General features: G+C 40.4%; 1 protein-coding gene across 5 annotated transcripts in view; it reads right to left on the bottom strand.

The window, feature by feature from the left end:
- The window catches only part of TPK1 (thiamin pyrophosphokinase 1), a 318844-nt gene that overhangs the window by 134171 nt on the left and 166584 nt on the right, over positions 1-18089 (bottom strand). The gene's annotated exons all lie outside the window — the stretch shown is intronic.

Here is an 18089-nt window from a genome sequence, read left to right as displayed (position 1 = left end):
CTCAGATCAGTGCATGGATGGACTTTAGTGGATTGCATGCAACAAAACAGTGAGCCTCCAATAGGAGGACATACACCATCACTGAAATGCTTCCCCGCACAGCCAGAATGCACACGAAACCGAACAAAACCATCATGCAGTAGGGGATTCGGATGAAGTGGAAGAGGTAAGGGAGGAGATAATGGCATGCTTTTTACTATACCTCTTCTCCACCCTCCTCAAAAACTTCTGAAAGGAAACCTGGTCAAAAGCGGTAGCCTTTCTGACACCTGATATGCTCTAAATACCCAGGCCCGCTGAGGTGATGCATCATATAGCTGCAACAGCACATGTAAACAAAGACGTCCCTTGCAGAAGTGGTGCTGCTGCCACCACAAAGAGGCTAGGGAAAATGCAGCTGGAGCCTGGACTCAGTGCTAAGCGTCAAACAATTTGAAGAGCTGCCATGTCTCCACTCTTCACCAGGAAAGACCAAAACATAAAACTGGCAGGGGGAGAAGGGACACGCCATCTGGAGTCTGTAATGAACATGTGAGTTGTGCGATGCCAGCCAGAGACACCAAGGGAGCCCAAGAAAGTTAAAGGGATGTTCAGGCCCACCCAGAAAGCTCACAATTGGATCTGAAAACTACTGAAGGGAATTTGTTAATCAAAGCCACTCTAAATGAAAAGATGTCTCATTCACCAAGAATGGGGTGCTCTCAGACAGTCTCGTTATCGGCATTGATAGTGGCAAGAGAGACCAAGCTGTGAGAAACTGAACAGACATAACCTCCCCAGCCTTTGAACAGCACGAGAACGTGACAGATGAAGACTAAATCAATGGCAGGGACAGCTACTGCTGAGCACGGGAGAAGAGACAGAACCTGAATAACCAGCTCTTAAATTAGCAGTAGAGAAGAAGGTCTTTTTATCTTTTGCCAGGGCCATTCCTTGGCTTCACAGCGCTGGCAGAAGTAAGTGCTTCATAGGTACCAATTTATAAATAAAAGATTTAACCCCCACTCTCCCCCAGCACTTTGAAATACTCCTTCCTGTAGTCACTAACAAGCCTGATCTCCTCCTTGGACAGTCACGTTTTGGCAGCTGCAGGTAGGCTGCAATTCTGCTTTGCACCCAGGGAAGACCAAATTATCTGGTTGTTTTTTTTTTTTTAAGTGATGATCTACAACAGCTTAAATTACTTTATTATTTATTATTTTATGCTTTCTACTATTAAAAACATTTCACTTGAGGTTAGCTCTTGCCTAGCTTCTCAGGATGTTCTTTGATAAGAAAAATATTTCAGAGCAACTACAAGGTACTACCAAGGCAAGATAACTTCAGCATGGTGGCTGGAGAGCACCGTAGGTCATTTACCACAGCTCCAGAAGAAAGCCATGATGCACCACACATAGACATCCTATGTTCAGCCCTGCTATTGTCTTTTGCACATATTCACAATAAACGGCCTCAAACACACGTCACAGAAATGCAATCTAAATGTGTAAATGGGATGTCAAATACACAATTCATTAAAGGCAGGTTACGGTACCAGTGATATTGATACTAAGAGGGTACTGTGGCAGCAGGAACTAAAACTGAAACCTGGCTTAACAGTGGTATCCTGAAACTGTTTACTCACTGTCCTACACCTTTGACACTTTATACAAGTACTGCTGTAGATCATACTGAAAAATGTTGACAGAGTGCCACCATTAAAGCCACTGCTTCCTTCAAATTAAACCGTGATTTCTCATTCTCTTTCCACATCAAGCAGATAACCAGTTCTGGAATTGGCAGAGGTTTTAGATCTGCTCCTTTTGCCACAACGGCAGAGACTGGCATGGTCAGACTGTACTGGGGAAGAGGACAGGCAGCAGCACTCTCATCTTCCTGCATCCTCTCTACAGCCTCGCTGCAATTAATATCTGTGCAGTTCATGTTCACTGATGGTAAGAGAGTTTTAGATAAATCTGTTGCTCCTGACATATGAAATCCAATATTTGATACCACAGAATTGGATGACAATTCAAATGCAGTTCTTGTCAACCTTCACTGTATCACACCTGAATGACAAAAATCTTCAAGACAGAGCTTTCCGGTGCAGCCAGGGTTTAATGAAACAACAGTATAACAATTGCAAGATAGGCAATAATGCTTGTAGTTTTATAGATACCTGCTCAACTTAATAACATTAACCTTTGGTAAGAAAGTTAAAAAGCCAAACAAATTTAACATTAGGAAAGGTTAGAAAAATCAATACCACAGCAGGAAAGAAAACAATAGATTGCATCTGATGACGATATAACTTTGCTGAATGATAGGATGAGGCACACAGAATTAGGCTTTGGCTGTTCTGTCTTATTACAGCAGTTATGGGAGGCACGTTGCTGAAGAAGGAGGAGTGTGCCAGACACACATAATAGGATTATTGAACCCTGTATTTCAGACAGACACTGAAATCAGACAGGCATTGAAATGTCAATCTGAACATCTCAGCATTTCTCCCATTTTTAGAAATATTATGCATCACAGCATGTTGTGTGTTTGAAGAAAGCAGTGTGTAGGTGCCCGTTCCCCCATGTCCTTATTAACCTCTTATTAAAAGAAAGTCATGTTTGTTCTTTCTTTAATCTTTCTGAGCATGAGAATATAATTAGGACAGAATACATAAAAATATCCTAATTTGTACTCTATCTCCAAGACCTTCGTAAGGCAAGCCATTCGAGTCTATCTTTTGAAGCCTGTGTCTGGCTGTGCTCACTCAGTGCACCAGTGACGTCCCGTTCAGTCTTTTAACAATTCCTGTTGCACTGAGGCTCGATTTTGAGGTATCAATCTCAACACGGATGCACTTATGTGTAGTGTTAATGGCAGACACAGGAAAACCATGTATCCTCAAGTTAAAAGAGAAGAAGAGAGACAGCTTATAGAGCCTCTCAAAACCACAGCACAAGCAAATAAAGTTTAAGGAACCTATATAAATTAAATGGTATTTCTAAACACTCTTCTTCCCCTAGACCTCACCTGCCCAAACAGTAATGCACCCAGTCAATCCCAATACCTCACAGACCAACTGAATAAAAGCTATAGATTCACAGAACTATTTCAGTTGGAAGGGACTTTTCAAAGTCATCTGGTCCAACCTCTCACTCAGAGTAGGTTAGATTTGCTCAGGTTGCTCAAGGCCCTTTGCAGTCTATGTTGAGCATCTCCCAGGATGGAGACTCACAACTTCTCTGGGCAACCTCTTCCAGTGCTTGACCACTCTTGTGGTGAAATTTTCTTTTCCAGTCTCAAACCGGGATCTCCTGTCTTGCAAATTGTGGTTGTTGCTTCTTTTCCTATCCCTGCTTACCTTAAAGAAGAGTCTGGTTCTGTCTCCTCTCTGCCCTCCCATTAGGAAGTTGAAGACAGCAATATGATCTCCCGTTCACCTTTTCTTCTGGAGGCTGAACAAACCAGTTTCCCTCAGCCTTTTTTCATGCATCATGTGCTCTAGACTTCCCTAACATACATTTCCCTTACTTGCGCTATATCGGCATGCAATATTTCCACCTCAGAGAGCCTGAAGGGGTCAATTAGCAGCAAGGAGGTAGAGGGTTCTTGGTTCTCTCTTCTTTTTAATGTAAATTTCTGGCCCCAGGGAATTTCAATCATTTCGCCCCTCTGGTATCCTCTTCCACTTTTGCCCACTCGGAGAATAAACCCAAACTTCCACATTCTTCATATACTAGCTGCAGTCACCTGAATGTTCTGAACACCCAAACATCTTCATACCCAAATATGCAGACAAGTATTTACACTCTGAATTGGACTCAATGCAGTTGATACTGAAAACAACTGCAGGAAAAAGCATACGTGGATCCAAGCAAAGTGCTGCTCTAGACCAGGCATTGATGAACAGAAAGGGACCACAGGGTCTGACTGCAGGTCTTGGACCAGGCCTAGCAAAGAAGATAAACATGTGGATGCATAATCAAACAAGTTTAACAGATGACAGACATTATGTTCTACCACCTTGTCTATAATAGGAGGGTGGTGTTGTGAGATCAGAACATCCAATCAGTATCAGAAAGAAAAAAAACTAGTTTGGGAAACATTTCTTGCAGAGATGGCAGTCACCCAGCCAGCGGTCATCTTTATTGTTGGCCCAGTGTTCCACAGCTGATCCAAAACAACTCTCCCAGAATGGAAACCAAGTCTAGCATGGGATAAAGATGGAGCAGGCTATAATGCCACATGAGGGTTCTGAAAACACTTAAAGAGACAGGATTGGAGAACAACAGACAGAACAAGAACATCTAGCTTGAGCTACTGATAGGCATAAAAGTTGCACAGATTTCCTATAGGCTGTAAGTTACTGGAGATGCAGTAAGATGGCACCAAAACCACGGAGCTGGTTTATTTCTATGACTTACAAACCAGCAGGTAATTAGAGATGTGAATCCCTTTGCATTTTGGGAGTAGGATGCAAGTATGGAAGGCAAAGCAGTTAAGTTCACTGATTTCTTTTGGGAGTTTCAAATACTGTTGAACAACAAGTATTAAACAGCTTCTCTTTTGATCAGCTTAATTGTATGAATTACCTTTTGATTTTTGTAGTAAAGAACAAAACAAATATGTGTAATTGGTGAAAATGATTTTGGATATTTAAATAGCCAAAAATACATAATTAAGTGAAATGCATTTTCTTTCAGTTTTTAGACTCAAATTTGGCTGACTGCTTGGCATCAGCGCAAAGCTAATACTGTACAGATTGCTTGGCCCTCAGTTCTGGGGTGGTTGATGTTTTGACTCGTCCAATTGCACATTAAGTGGCACTGCCATTCAGATTAACTAAAAGAATTTATTAATCATGTTGAAGCATATGCACTGGAAGCCAAATAACTGAAATCTACATTCAAGTGAAAGTCCCACTACTGAAAAGCAAACCAAGAATGTTTGGTTTTGACCATCACTTCTAACCTTATATAACAGCACTTAATTTATTAAATGAGTACTCTCTGGTGGCATGAAGTAAAACCAGTAAATATATGTAAACATATGCACACCTCTGCAAACCAAAAGCTACATGAACTTGTGAAATTTGACAAGTTTAAAAAAAAAAAAAAGAGCTCTGTAGTTGAAACTTTGACTGCAACAGCTGCAGCCTCTCCTCCCTTCCCCTATTTCTATTTTAATACGGTCTTTTTCAAAGTAAATAAAATGTTTCCTGTTTTTGTTTTTAATGAGGCAGCATGTGGCTTCTGGCGGAGGATAGCTTTTTTATACCATACATTTGATATTGAGATAGCAGCAATGAAAGAGTTCTTCTGCATTAATTAGGTTGCCCCCTTTCAAAAGAAGTCTATTGTTCATGAAATCATGGCAATTACTTAAAATGAACAAAATATGAGTCTTTTTAGTTGGTATTTGACCAATATCAAAGAAAGCCAACGTGCCTTCTTTGCCACCTATAACAAACTGAAAAGCAGAAAACCAAAGGTTTCTAAATGTAAGAAACCAAACCCAAGCAAAAAACCCTCACAATTTAAAAACAAACAAACAAAACCCAAACAGCACAGTCAACATTCCCTTTGCTGGCTAAATTCCCAGTATTTATCTGTACTGGAGCAAATTCTTCTGATTTATTAAGTTTGGTGAATGAAAGCAAACATCTTAATTACTCACCAGAAAGTGCAATAAAATATACGTCATTGCAACACCTTTATCAGAAGACCATTAGTGTCTTCTAAAACTTTTAAATAACCAAGTGGAAAGGTAAGAGTGTTGCATGAGAAAACTGAGGCAGAAAGGTCTGTCAGGAGCTGCAATCTCATATATACAACCCATATCTCTCCATACCCATTTCTGGCATTTAAACAGTAGACCTACATTTGTACATCCCTGTGCAACCGAGACATGCTATTTCTCCAATCTGATGATTAAAACGGAGCACAGCGCAGCAGTGACAGCCACCTGCTATTTTTGGATCTTCTCCGAAGTTTCCCTATGTGCCCTTCCTTGTCTGAAAAACAAAGGTTCAGAGAGAGGAGGTTTAATTGATGGTCAGGCTCCCTCTGTAATCAGTACTCTGAAAAGCTTTTGTCTACCAAGCTGATTAGGCCCTTTGGATCCTAACCTACTGATAGGACTGATTACGGTACCTTGCTTTTCTTGGAAAGTAACTTGGAAAGAGGAATTGTTAATGTCTCTGTGTGCATTTATGTATGAAGATATGAGGTAGCTCGTGTAAGGGAAATCAGAGGGCTGGAACAGCACCAGTCTCTGACAGAAGGGAAGCACATGCCACTGACTGTAGACAGCATGAGCCACTACCCAGTTGTGTCAATGAGAGTCTTTTTTTGTTGACTTGGATGCACTTTGAACCAAGACTAAGAACTTGTATCATTTCTAAAATGCTGGGACTACACTCAAACACATATTAAAACTAATACTATCTTTGGCGCTTGCACCAATGACAACGCAAACTCAAGCACTCTCCTGAAATAAAGCAGGAAACAGAAAAGCTGCCCCAACCACAAATCCTACGCCCCACAAAGCTGAAGAAATAGGACATGCAGTATTCCTTGCAATTCAACCATTTGAGGTAGCATTTATGAGGTGAGAGGGAGTGAGAGAGGCTATCTGTGTTTCAAATCCCACAACATTTTATGCAGTAACCAAACAGGTTTTTGTGTTTTTTGCCTTTTTTTTTTTTTTTAATTAAAAAGGCTTCAGGTTAACAGCTTTTGCTTTTTATCACATAGGATGACAGACACTCTAAAGAACTAAAGTTAATAAGCAGACACTGTATTTGAATCGACTTCAGTTTCCAGACTGATTGCCAATTCTCAAGATTCATCTCAAGGAAAGAAAAACATGGAGAAAACAGCAAGACTTGTACCGAGGTGTTTTCAAGGATTTGGGCTGGCAAATTTTAGCCATCCTAAACACTATCTTAGTATGATCCTTTGCCAGCAACCTAGGGACCCAAGGGCACTGTGACTGTGAAAAATGCATAGAAAATAGCAAAAGAGTTGTTAACCTGGATGGCATAAGATTCCCTGCAAGACATTTCTAATCATTAAGCTTATTTAAATATATATGACCAGTACAGCTAGTCTCTCTCTCTTGCACTCAGACAGGATTTATGCAGAGGATTTTTGTTCCTTAGTTAGTATCTACCAGTATGTCCTTAGTTTCAGAGATATGTAATTGATCTGAAAAGAATTTGAATTGTGAGAGTGGAGCTGCATCTCAGATATCGATCACTGGACAGAATTAATTGAGACCAGGCCCCAAATGTGTGCTATGCTCACAAAAAAAGGTACTTTCTCACACAACTCTGTCTACATGTGCAAGATGAGTACAAAGGGATTTGAAGATTTTGATTACCTAAAGACAGCAAATTGAAAAGAGAAATATCCTCCTATTGTAGATAAAACTCCAAAATTTGTGCTATCAATACAATTCAGTAGCTCACTTTTATTTTTGGTATTGGGGTATTAATGAAAATTGCAAGATTAGTCCCAAGACTGATCCTTCAGGAAAGTCACCAATTACTTCCCACTGCTTGTTAGTTTTCTTATGAACAGCTGGCTGCCTTTAATTTGTGTATGAAGTTCTAACTTGGCTAGATATGCAACTAGATAATACTCTTTTTTTTTCCTTGTTATTGCTCTGTCTAACAGTTTCTAAAACCTCTCAGCCTCAGTGTTAAGAGCTGTATGTCACAAGGAATAGAAGAAACTTTCTGTAGGGGGAGTTTATTCATTGTCTAGAATACCCCATCGTTTCAGGATCATTTCCTATAGATCAAAAGGAGAATGCTAGACTATACGTATCCTTCGCCCAATTCAGGTCAGCTTCTGTGTTCAGCATCTTAAACAATGCGCCCGGCCCCTCTTCTTCTTCCTTCAGTTTTGCAACCTTCTTTCCAGTCATATTTCTCCTTCTCTATGAAGGGAATGGCTAATTTAAATTTATGGATGTCTCCTTTGCTTTCTCTAGGCAGATCATCTAGGACAGGCAGATTATATAACGTTTCCAGTACGTGCTGGTGCCTGAGAAAGGCAGCAGGTTTACATCGCTGAAAACTGGGTGTCTCCCAGCATTGCTACACCAGGTCTACATCCTGCTTATATATTTACAGGCTACCAGAAACAGTAATGCAGAGTGAAGTTAGTATTTGTTGTTAACCGTACATACTCCACGTTAACTACAGGCAGAAAATTAACGCATAAAAGAAATGTTCCTTTTGGGAAGTAATTGGAGGAAAGTTCCTATCCCATGCTTCAACAGGTTCTCATGTCAGAAGTACCAATGTTGTAAAGGGTGCCAAAGTCAAAGGGCACTTTGCTATATATTTAGCTATAGTGTTGTGTATTGAACTGAACTTTATGGGTCCAAGAATTATAAAGACTGAATAGATTTTGCAAACGTCTAGTTTTCCTGTAGACCAGTGGAAACAGGTTTCCCAAATTAAAAAGAAAATTAAATTGTTCTGTATTTCAACAAGTGATATTGCCAAGCTAACAGCAACGAAAATTAATAATAATAATAACAACAACAGCAGCAACAACCACCACCTAGCTTTACAATCCTTTTTCATCAAAGATCACCAAGCCGTCTGGGAGCAACGAACAGAAGTAACTGACATGCTGACATTTTGACAGACATAAGGGAAAGCTCAGGAAAATTAAACCACTGCCCAGCAGAGCAGTTCTGACTTCATCACTAGCAAGCGTTCCACTGAGTACGAACGCATTTCCAAGTGAAATTCAGGACATTTGCTATATTTCTGCATAGCTGAGGTAGATTCTTGAATAATAAAAGGTCACACATCATATTCACACAGTTGCTGCATTTTTGATTTGTGGAGGTCTTCAACTACTCTGAATTGAAACGTGAGGTTGCTGAACAAATGTTCAGTCTTCAGGTCTGAGAGCGCTCAATTACTTGGTAAGTGGGAAACTAGTTTTATCTTCCATGTATACTTCAAGGCCTGCTTTTTCAATAGGCAGGGGTTGCACGTTTAGAAACAGAGAACACCTTGCAATTGGGCTGTACATCCTTCTCCCTGTCTCTCTTTTCCACATGATATATAATCAACTACTCAGGGGACTGTTCAATTAGATATCAGAATATCCAGCATACCGTACTGAAAATATTTCAATTGCACATGTGAAATGCTTCAAGCTTTGAACAGGTGACAAACATTGCATCAAACAAAATAAATAATGTGTAGCCAACTAACAGCAATGACTCTGCAAGCAAAACAGAGCTTTACAATAAGAGATTTTGCACTGGTGTACCCTAGGTCTCTCCTAGTAGGATACTCCTTTGCTTTATACAGCGACAGTGATTTCTGAAGTCTACCACTGTCACTTCTAGCTCTCCTTACAGATAGCTATGGTCTCTGGCAAAGGCAAGCTAACGCAACATAATAGATACAGACATTACAAAAGGCACTATACAGTCATCTTCTTGTTCTAACAGGGTCTGTTCAGAACCCACCCCGTTAACCATCCTGCGAGCTGTAATCAGTCACAGTCCACTGGATAGGTTATATTTTAAGGGATATATGTCCATCTCCAGAAAGCAGGGGTCCCAGTTTGATCTCTATTAATGCTGTAGTGCATGCCTTAAATGAACTAGCCTGAACAAACATCTGTGTGAAAGATCAGATCCCATGATCTTCCCCAACATGACTGAGAGCAGAATTTGGCCTTGTGCATCTGTTGTTGACAAAGGGCAATGGAACAGTCAGGGCACATTCATAATTCAAAATGCAAGCCACAGCCATTTGTGCAAAGAGCTGCAACTGGTTTGCAGGAACTGAATGCAGCAAAAAAGCAGAGTTACATATTGCACTAAAACACAAATGCAAGCGTCAAAAGGAGCTGGGTGCACACGCAAGGGCAGACTGGCCTAACAGACAATCTGGAACATGCAAGGATGCAAGACAAGCCATTTCTTTGACTGCTGCCCAGACAAAGCATAAGGCTCAGGAACATCCTGCTGTGCTTTGAGCTTCCCATCAGTTATACAGGCTAACATGATCGCTGTGTGAACCTGACCTGACATTCATTGATACCAATACGCAGGACAGTAAGGCACAATATAAAATTTCCATAACGCCCTATTCTAACACATAATCACATCTGGGAGCTTCTCCTTTTCTGCTTCCCTTCGTTCTACCCATCCTCTATTTTAAACTGCTGCTGCTAGAAAGAACCGAAAAAAAGATATCAAGACCTGCTTGTGCATTTTGATCAGAGATCTAAAAAAAGCTTACAGCTTCAAAAAGCAGTGACAAGAGACATCAGAAGCTCAGCAGGGCTATATGCGCACATTTTGAAGGGGCAATTTTAAATTTTTTTTTAGCTCATACAAGTCTTCCCTACATATTGATTATTTTGACTGAACCTTGCCTGAGCTGTAAGTCTGAAGCAGATCCATGTGGAGATAGCAAGATATGCAGATACATACTCCCCCAACTTCTGAAGTTTTCAGAATAATTGGCTCTTTTCCAGCTGGGGTTGGCAGACAATGGTTACGTCTCTATCGTAGTCAATGCTGTGACTGCAAACTGGAGTGGACCTAACCAAGCTTTAGTGGGCAACAAAGCTCAGCCTAGGCTCTACCTGAAAGCCGCTGTCCTCTCTGGTGGGTTTTACAAGTCTAAACAGATCTAAATACTGCCATTGCTCCTGAGAGGCCAACTAGCTAGTTCAGAGCTAGGTAGGTCTTCCCAATGACCTGGTTCGCAGCTAGGCAGGTTATGTCTACATTGAGCAGGCACAGAACAGCCCTGTGAGCAAATCAATGCCAGACCTTACTCTACCACTCAGAAGCCTCTCCCTGCAAAGCAGTTTCAAGCAACGATGAACATTAGTGACTGCTCTTTAACCCATTCTGTTAAAGATTTGTCAGACATTTCTGAAGGTATGAGGACAACTGCAAAGAAAACACTTTCTAAATGTTTTCCAGGGCTGGTTTTGCTGTGAGAAGGCAATTAATACACTAATTGGATGATAAAACATGGATATTAAACTAACCTTTTCATTTATCCTGCTCATCTTTCTAAAGAGAAAGTTTTTCTCCAGTACACTCGCAAGTGGTGTGATTTTTCAAGCCTCAGAGGTTTTGCTTCTTTCCAGCAGAAAACTGTACTACACCACAACTGATCCCGCTAGGTGTTTCTCCTGATACTTACCAAAGTCTTTTATTGAGCCGTATCCCCCCTTGCCCACAGGCACTGCGTAAGTATACCTCCCCAGTCCATGCAATGCCCAGTTACACTCTATCACTTTCCTAATCTTTCTTCAAATTCACGTTTCAAAATCCCTAGCATGCAGACAGAGAAAACATAAAGGTAAAGCCAATACACAAGCAATACCTGTGGTATATACAAAGCAGCCGCCTTCTACCGACAGAAGGCATTAGAGCTGTTCTCCTTTTTGCAAGAACTCATTGTGCTTTTCCTTACATAGTGGCATGGCAGTCCCATGCCTGAATTGGACCACAAAAATTATTTGTGTTGAGAGGCTTTGCTTTTCAAGCTGCAGACCATATTCTAAAGGTCAACAGATTCCAGTATATTCAGACACTTAACAGTTTTCCCTTAAACAAGCAAAAACTCCCCCTACACCTTTCATTCCATGTCTGCCTAATTACTAGTTGTCCACCCATGGTATCTGGAGATAATGCCCTACTTTTACTATTCACTGCAAATTAGTCATCTCTCTGCCAGTCTTCAGTTTTATAATCCACATCCAAAAGAATCAGAAGGAAATTTTCTTGCAATCAAGGCACTGAGACAACATTCATCAACTAAGGGTTCAGCCACTCATGCTGCCATGGGAATCTTGCATGATCTGGGCAAGCCGTCAGTGCACAGCCCCACAGTCATGTTTGGGCACTAAATGGTTCCTAGCTTCTGTGGGTGTTAGGCTTTGATTTTGGCCTCTCTCCATGTCAGTCCTGCAGGTTTTGGTCTCTCTCCATCTCAGTCCCGCAAGTGTGCAATAAATTAATACTTCTAGCATGCACTGTGAAAATAAGTGAATAAGCATTCAAGAGGTAGTCTATATGGCAACAAGAACCATCATGATACAGACATGTAAGGTAGCCATAATCCTAATCAGAAAAACAACTACTTAAAGCCAGTGCCTACCTCTTCTCCACAATTTTGAAGACATAGCCATGCATGAACATCTGTGCTTTTCCTATATTAAAATTCTTTAAATACTTAATTTCTTCACCTTGACTTTTACAGAAAAAAAAGAAGTTAGCATAAAAAGGTAGCAATCGTCATCTGTTCTGCATCCCCATTTTAGCCATCATAGAAGCTTTTGCTTCCTTTGGAAATTCAAAAACTAAGCACTCTAGAATTACATGCTGCATCAAGTAAAAATAAAAATACCATAACAGAGGAAGTATGTGACTCACTTATTTTTTCATTTGAATGAATCACATTGGAGACCCACAGTGGAAATGGTTTCGCAGCAGATTTAAAGCAAAAGCTGTTTTTCCGATCAAATTCTTCACTATGAGGGTGGTGAGGCACTGGAACATGTTGCCCAGAGAAGTTGTGGATGCCCCATCCCTGGAAGTGTTCAAGGCCAGGTTGGACGGGGCTCTGAGCAACCTGGTCTAGTGGAAGGTGTCCCTGCCCATGGCAGGGGGGTTGGACTAGATGATCTTTAAGGTCCCTTCCAACCCAAACCATTCTATGATTCTATGATTATATTATTACTAACTGAAAGAAGATAGTTATTTAATACTTTCTTCATGTAAACTTGAAGAACCACTGTTACACTTCTAGATATTTTATGTGAAGTCAGTACTTTTAGTCCCTAGATACTTTAACTCTTTCCAACATTTTTGTGCACATAATGCAAATGAAATTCAAAACTGCAGCTTTCAATCAGATAGTTTTTTTGAATGTGACACTCTAATACTAAAATTGGTACCTGAATGCAGTCTCATGGAATGTAAAATACATTGTTTTCAATGGATTCACTGGGGGAAAAAAACCCTAAAAACCACTGTGATCAATTCACTCAAATTATTATTAAGCAAGTAAAGGATTTGGCTAGATTGTTAGAATGGAAGTAGAAGAGAACCACCACAGACTTAGGTAAGAATATACCATGAAGGAGAAACTTTGTGTTCAGTAAGTTTTGCGAAAGACCATAACACATCCCTTCTGACAGTAGGAGCATTTTCCTTCATTCCTACCAAGCTCAGCCAAAATTTTGCTAATATTAAACTTCAAACAGTGCTACAGCACCAGACATTTTAATTAACTACTTATTTGTTCCAAATAATTTGGCAGAGAGTGAACAGAGCTCATTTTAAAAGGAGCTAAGATTATCATGTGCAAAAAGAAATAGTCCCTCATTCAAGAAGAATTAGTAGGTCACTGTAAATAACATCACACTTACTGTAAATCATTTTGGTGACAGAAGGTACTGCCATGCAGTCTGATCAACATTACCAATGAAGCACAGCCAATTATTTTGATATGTTTGTATGACAGTTTGCTGTTATTATTCAACATTAGGATGTTTGATGTAGTTGCATAGGGCTGCCATCCCCCAAACTTCTTGTTTTGTACTCTCACAAAAGCCTCTCTGCAAAAATTAAATTGAGGTGAGAAACAGGGATGAGGGTTTTCTTTCACTTGCATCATGTAACTTCAAGCCATCTTCTCTTAACTTCTAGCAATCTGCAACTCATCTTGAAATCTATACAAATTATCTTGTGCCATGCCTTCAGCACCTTCCATCATCACCAGTGTCTGCAACCAGAACTCAACCAACATCTATACTTTGCATGATGCAACACTGAACCAAGCTTCCTTCTCCTGCTGAGCCGGAATAACTAAAAGCAAGACCTCCCTTTGCTTCAGGAAAATATGCCATTTTCTCCAAGTTTTTTGAGCTGACAAAGAACAGTTGCTTTATCTACAGATAAGGGGCCACAGTAATTCTGGTCACATTCTGTTGCTGCTGTTAGGCCAACACTGGTGTAAGGTGCAGAGCTTCTAGTCTGGGAGACAGGAGACTTCCACAATCCTTGAAAGACCTTCTTAGACTTGAGGGCCAAACAACAAATACTTCAAGGGATTCAGTTGTTTCTTTCTGAAGACATGGAAGATTAGAAACAATGTATATAAATAAAGAATTTGGGTGGCAATAAGCAGACAATAGAAACATACTCCAGAAGACATTGCTGCGCAGACTGTCCTAGGGCTGGCAAAGCAGAGGACATACCTGTGAAAGTGTGAAGGCAGTAAGAGAGTCCCAAACACTACAGCCAGATTTGCTACTGAGATTTGTGTCAGTCCATGTTCATCTTCCATTTCATTTTTCATGGTATCTCATATGCTTTGAGTAAATAATGAATTATTGCCCTCAGATAATTATTTTAATGGGAGTCCTGCAAGCACTGCCAACCACTCTGTTGTGAACAGCCCATCTCCGAGAAGGCTTACCGAGAAGGTAATTCTCTTACCCAATTTTCTTTTCTTTAAAAGCAGTGCACCTAATAGCTATTTAATATTGAACCCCCCTATCACCTTGAAAATCTCCAGTGACTCGAACAGAAGTTAATGCTCTGAGAGGATATTCCTGCTGCAGCACCCAGCTCTCACTTTTTCCTCTTCTATCCCAAATATTCAATTGTTTGATTTCCCATGTTTCAACCCACTAACCGCTTTCCTAGCTTTCTAGCTCAGAAGCAGAAATAAAGACAGTATAAAACACAAACTGTGAAGAAAGTAGCAACCCATTGCTCCCAACGGTGGCCTTTCCCTATTCACTAGTGACCCATTCCTGTTCTTCGTAACTTAGTTTCTCTGCCCAAACCTTTTGGTCAAAACGCTGCTTCAGACAGGATCCACTGTGTCAGTACCTCAGCCCTCCAGCCAAGCTGTGGCAAAGGCCAGCCCCTTTGTAGGACAACCACATCCCAAAGCAAAACAAAGCATCACCGCAACGAAAGCTATACTCTGCCCCGGCTTGCAGCTGAATGTGGTCCCTCCAGCTACCTTCCCGAGTTCCCCACGTTGGCCCCTCCTGGCCTGACAAGCAGCCAGGGTAACTGGGGTTCCCATCTCCAGCTTGCTCTGTCACCAACAGCACAAGAGCCACTCATCCTCCCGGTCAGCTCTGAAACAAGCCCACGTTTTTAACACTAAGATGACGTCTCCAACCTCTGGCTTGACATTATCAGGAGAAACAACTGGGTGGAGCAGACTGAGCCAGATGCTGATTAGTACAGTATTGAACCTGTACATCACAGTACGAGGAGGGGGAAATGGAAGAACACACACAGACACATAGACCCTACCTAACCCCCAAGGATCTCCTTTACTCAGTTTTTCCTAGTGACTGTGAAAAAAGATAAATGAGTGAATCAACTCTCAAGTAGTACTGAATGATGCAAGCTCACAACCTGCAGAAACAATACAGGGAAAGCAAGAGTCCTTGACCAGTTTTTGAAAACCTGTGACAAGGCATCTTGTGTTGGAGGGAAAACAGAGCCTTCACTTAAATGGGGAGCATAGCCCCTCTACTGGAATTGCTCTTTTCAGAACAGAGTGGGGGACAGGGGGAGAGGCGGGGAAGAAAATGACCTAAACATAGGGGGCTCACAGGTACTGTGGCACCACAAATGATAATAAAAACATCGTACGTTTGACTTCTAGATTAAGTGTGGGGATGTACAATGAAATCAATAAAGCAAACGGGACAAGGGAAACAAAGTATTCAGAAATACATGGGCACGGATCAATGAGTTAATAAATTGGCCTAGCAATGTTGGACAAAGATTCCTTGCAAGGCATCCCTGGTAAACTGAAATTGCTAGTGACAGTCTGTATTATCCCATTTCCTGTAACTGTGCCTTATCCCCAAACTAACATCATCCCCTCCTCCATTATTGATTTATCTTGGGCCATCCTTCTTCTGTACAGAGATGCAAAATAGCACTGACAGGATTAAATCAAGCACTTGCTTTTAAGTAAGCTATTAGTAAACCCCTAGGGAGACACGGGGGCAGGGAGAATAAACACTGTCTATTTGATTGTACCAGAACAGTAGCTTTTCTTGCTCAGTAGTATACTTACAGAGATGGCTTTTTCGGCTGAAAAATGAATCACAGCAGAGTTTATTACTTCCCATACTACAGAATGATAAAGATGACTAGTGGAATAATTACATTATGTTATAATTACACATAGTAACCAATTGTCAAGGGCATGGCAATGCTCTGGAAGTACTTTGAATTCTAAACATTCTTGTGTATTCTAAACATTCTTGTGTATTTCTGAGGCAGTTGTTAAGGGCTTTCCTGTACTGATGATTCCCAGCCTATGACCTATAAGCACACGACAAGTGAAACCCAAGTGCACAAGCAGTGCTCCCTCCATGCCAGCTCAGTGCAGACTTGTTGCAGACACCTTTGTGTCATGTTCTCAGGCTCGGGAGCACTGCAGGTCATGCTGCAGACACACTCAGGTCAATCAGGATAAAGACATCCCGGGGACACCTAATCAAGTTGGCCTCAAAGTTGGAAACAAAGCCCATGCTGGCAGGGGAGGCTGGGAGGAAAAGGAGAAAGGAGAAAAGACCAGGAATGTTACTAGTGACTTTGAAGGAATTTAGCCAGAAGCACTAAGCTTGACAGCCTGCAGTACAACCAGAAACTGGAGACGTCAGATAGACAATTGGTTCTGGACCCAGTATGGCAAGGAAACATATTTGATTGGGCAGAAATTAAAAAAAAAAAAAAAAAAAAAAAAAGTTAAAAAAAAAATCAAGATTTCTTTCATTGTCTCATCCTCCCTACGACTCTATAACCATGTCCTGTCTTAGTTGAGGAAAATGCATTCCCTCTTTTTGCACTGTATTTCTACAGTACCTGGCAAAAGGGTAACATAAATAATAAATAGCAATAAAATATCAGTCTCAACTACAGGCTTGTAACCCACTCCATAACCACAAACTGGACATTTGATGTGGAAGCTGCTTGATATAGAAGGACATGAGAGAGCAGATAAAAATCTGCATCTGTCTACAGCAAAGATGCATCTCTACTTCACTTAATTTCGAGTACAATCCTTTCAGGATACTCATACAGACTAATCAGATTAACGTATCTGTAGACTGTCTTGTATGATGGATTGTCTGAATTTCTTACCTAAAATTTGCATGAAACATGGTGGCTGGTTTGTCTGGAGGTCAAACAGGAGATTTGATCTAAAAATTTTGTTTGCACTTTTTGTAGTTCAAAGGCACAAAGATTTGAAGTTCCACTGGAAAGCACACATTCACTGTAGTAGTCACTCACCTGGATTAGTATATTTAGTTAAGTGAAAAGTGAACTTCAGCTCTGCAAGTATGAAGATTCTTATTTTCCATGAAAAATCCAGTGTTACGCCTTACAATGCACATACCAGCAGTTAGAAAAAAGTAGGTCAATAAATTAAAGAAAAAGCATACATTTTAACATTGTTAGTTTATTGAATACTTAAAAACCCCAATGCCTAAGATCTGAATCTATGAATCAGATATACGTTGATGTAAAAATTTAGGACATATGCTTTTGCTCTATTAATTCTAGCTTTTGCTGTATTCTTCAGAAATCACCAAGCGGTCTATCAGATTTGGGGGAAAAAAATCCTGGAACAGTATTTGTGGCAATAATCAACTTAATCTTCCAATACTGAAAAAGGACTGTTGGTATCAACATTCAAATTAGGCCCATTCTCATCCTACATTATTTAACAAGATTTAATCTATCAATTGTCAAATTAACCAATAAATTCATTAAAATGAAATACACGCTCTCTCCACAACAGATGCAAATCGCATCAGGTCATATTAAAGTGGCTATTAAAAACATGCAGAAGAAAAATAACACAGTGATTGTAAAATCCAGTTTTGCTTCTAGACTATTTATTATTGCAGATTAAACAGGTTTAAAAAACAAACAAAAAAATCACCTGCACTGTTTATGTTTAATGATTAGAATTACAACTTGAAAACCATGTGCCTGGATTCTGTTCTTTAGAGTCAAGCTGTTTTCACCAAGGTCACAGAAGCATCTAA

The sequence above is a fragment of the Aptenodytes patagonicus genome, chromosome 2 (genome assembly GCF_965638725.1).
Source record: "Aptenodytes patagonicus chromosome 2, bAptPat1.pri.cur, whole genome shotgun sequence".
In the NCBI taxonomy this organism is placed as follows: domain Eukaryota; kingdom Metazoa; phylum Chordata; class Aves; order Sphenisciformes; family Spheniscidae; genus Aptenodytes; species Aptenodytes patagonicus.
Note: the sequence above shows the minus strand (reverse complement) of the source record. Positions and strands in the feature narration are given on the sequence as shown.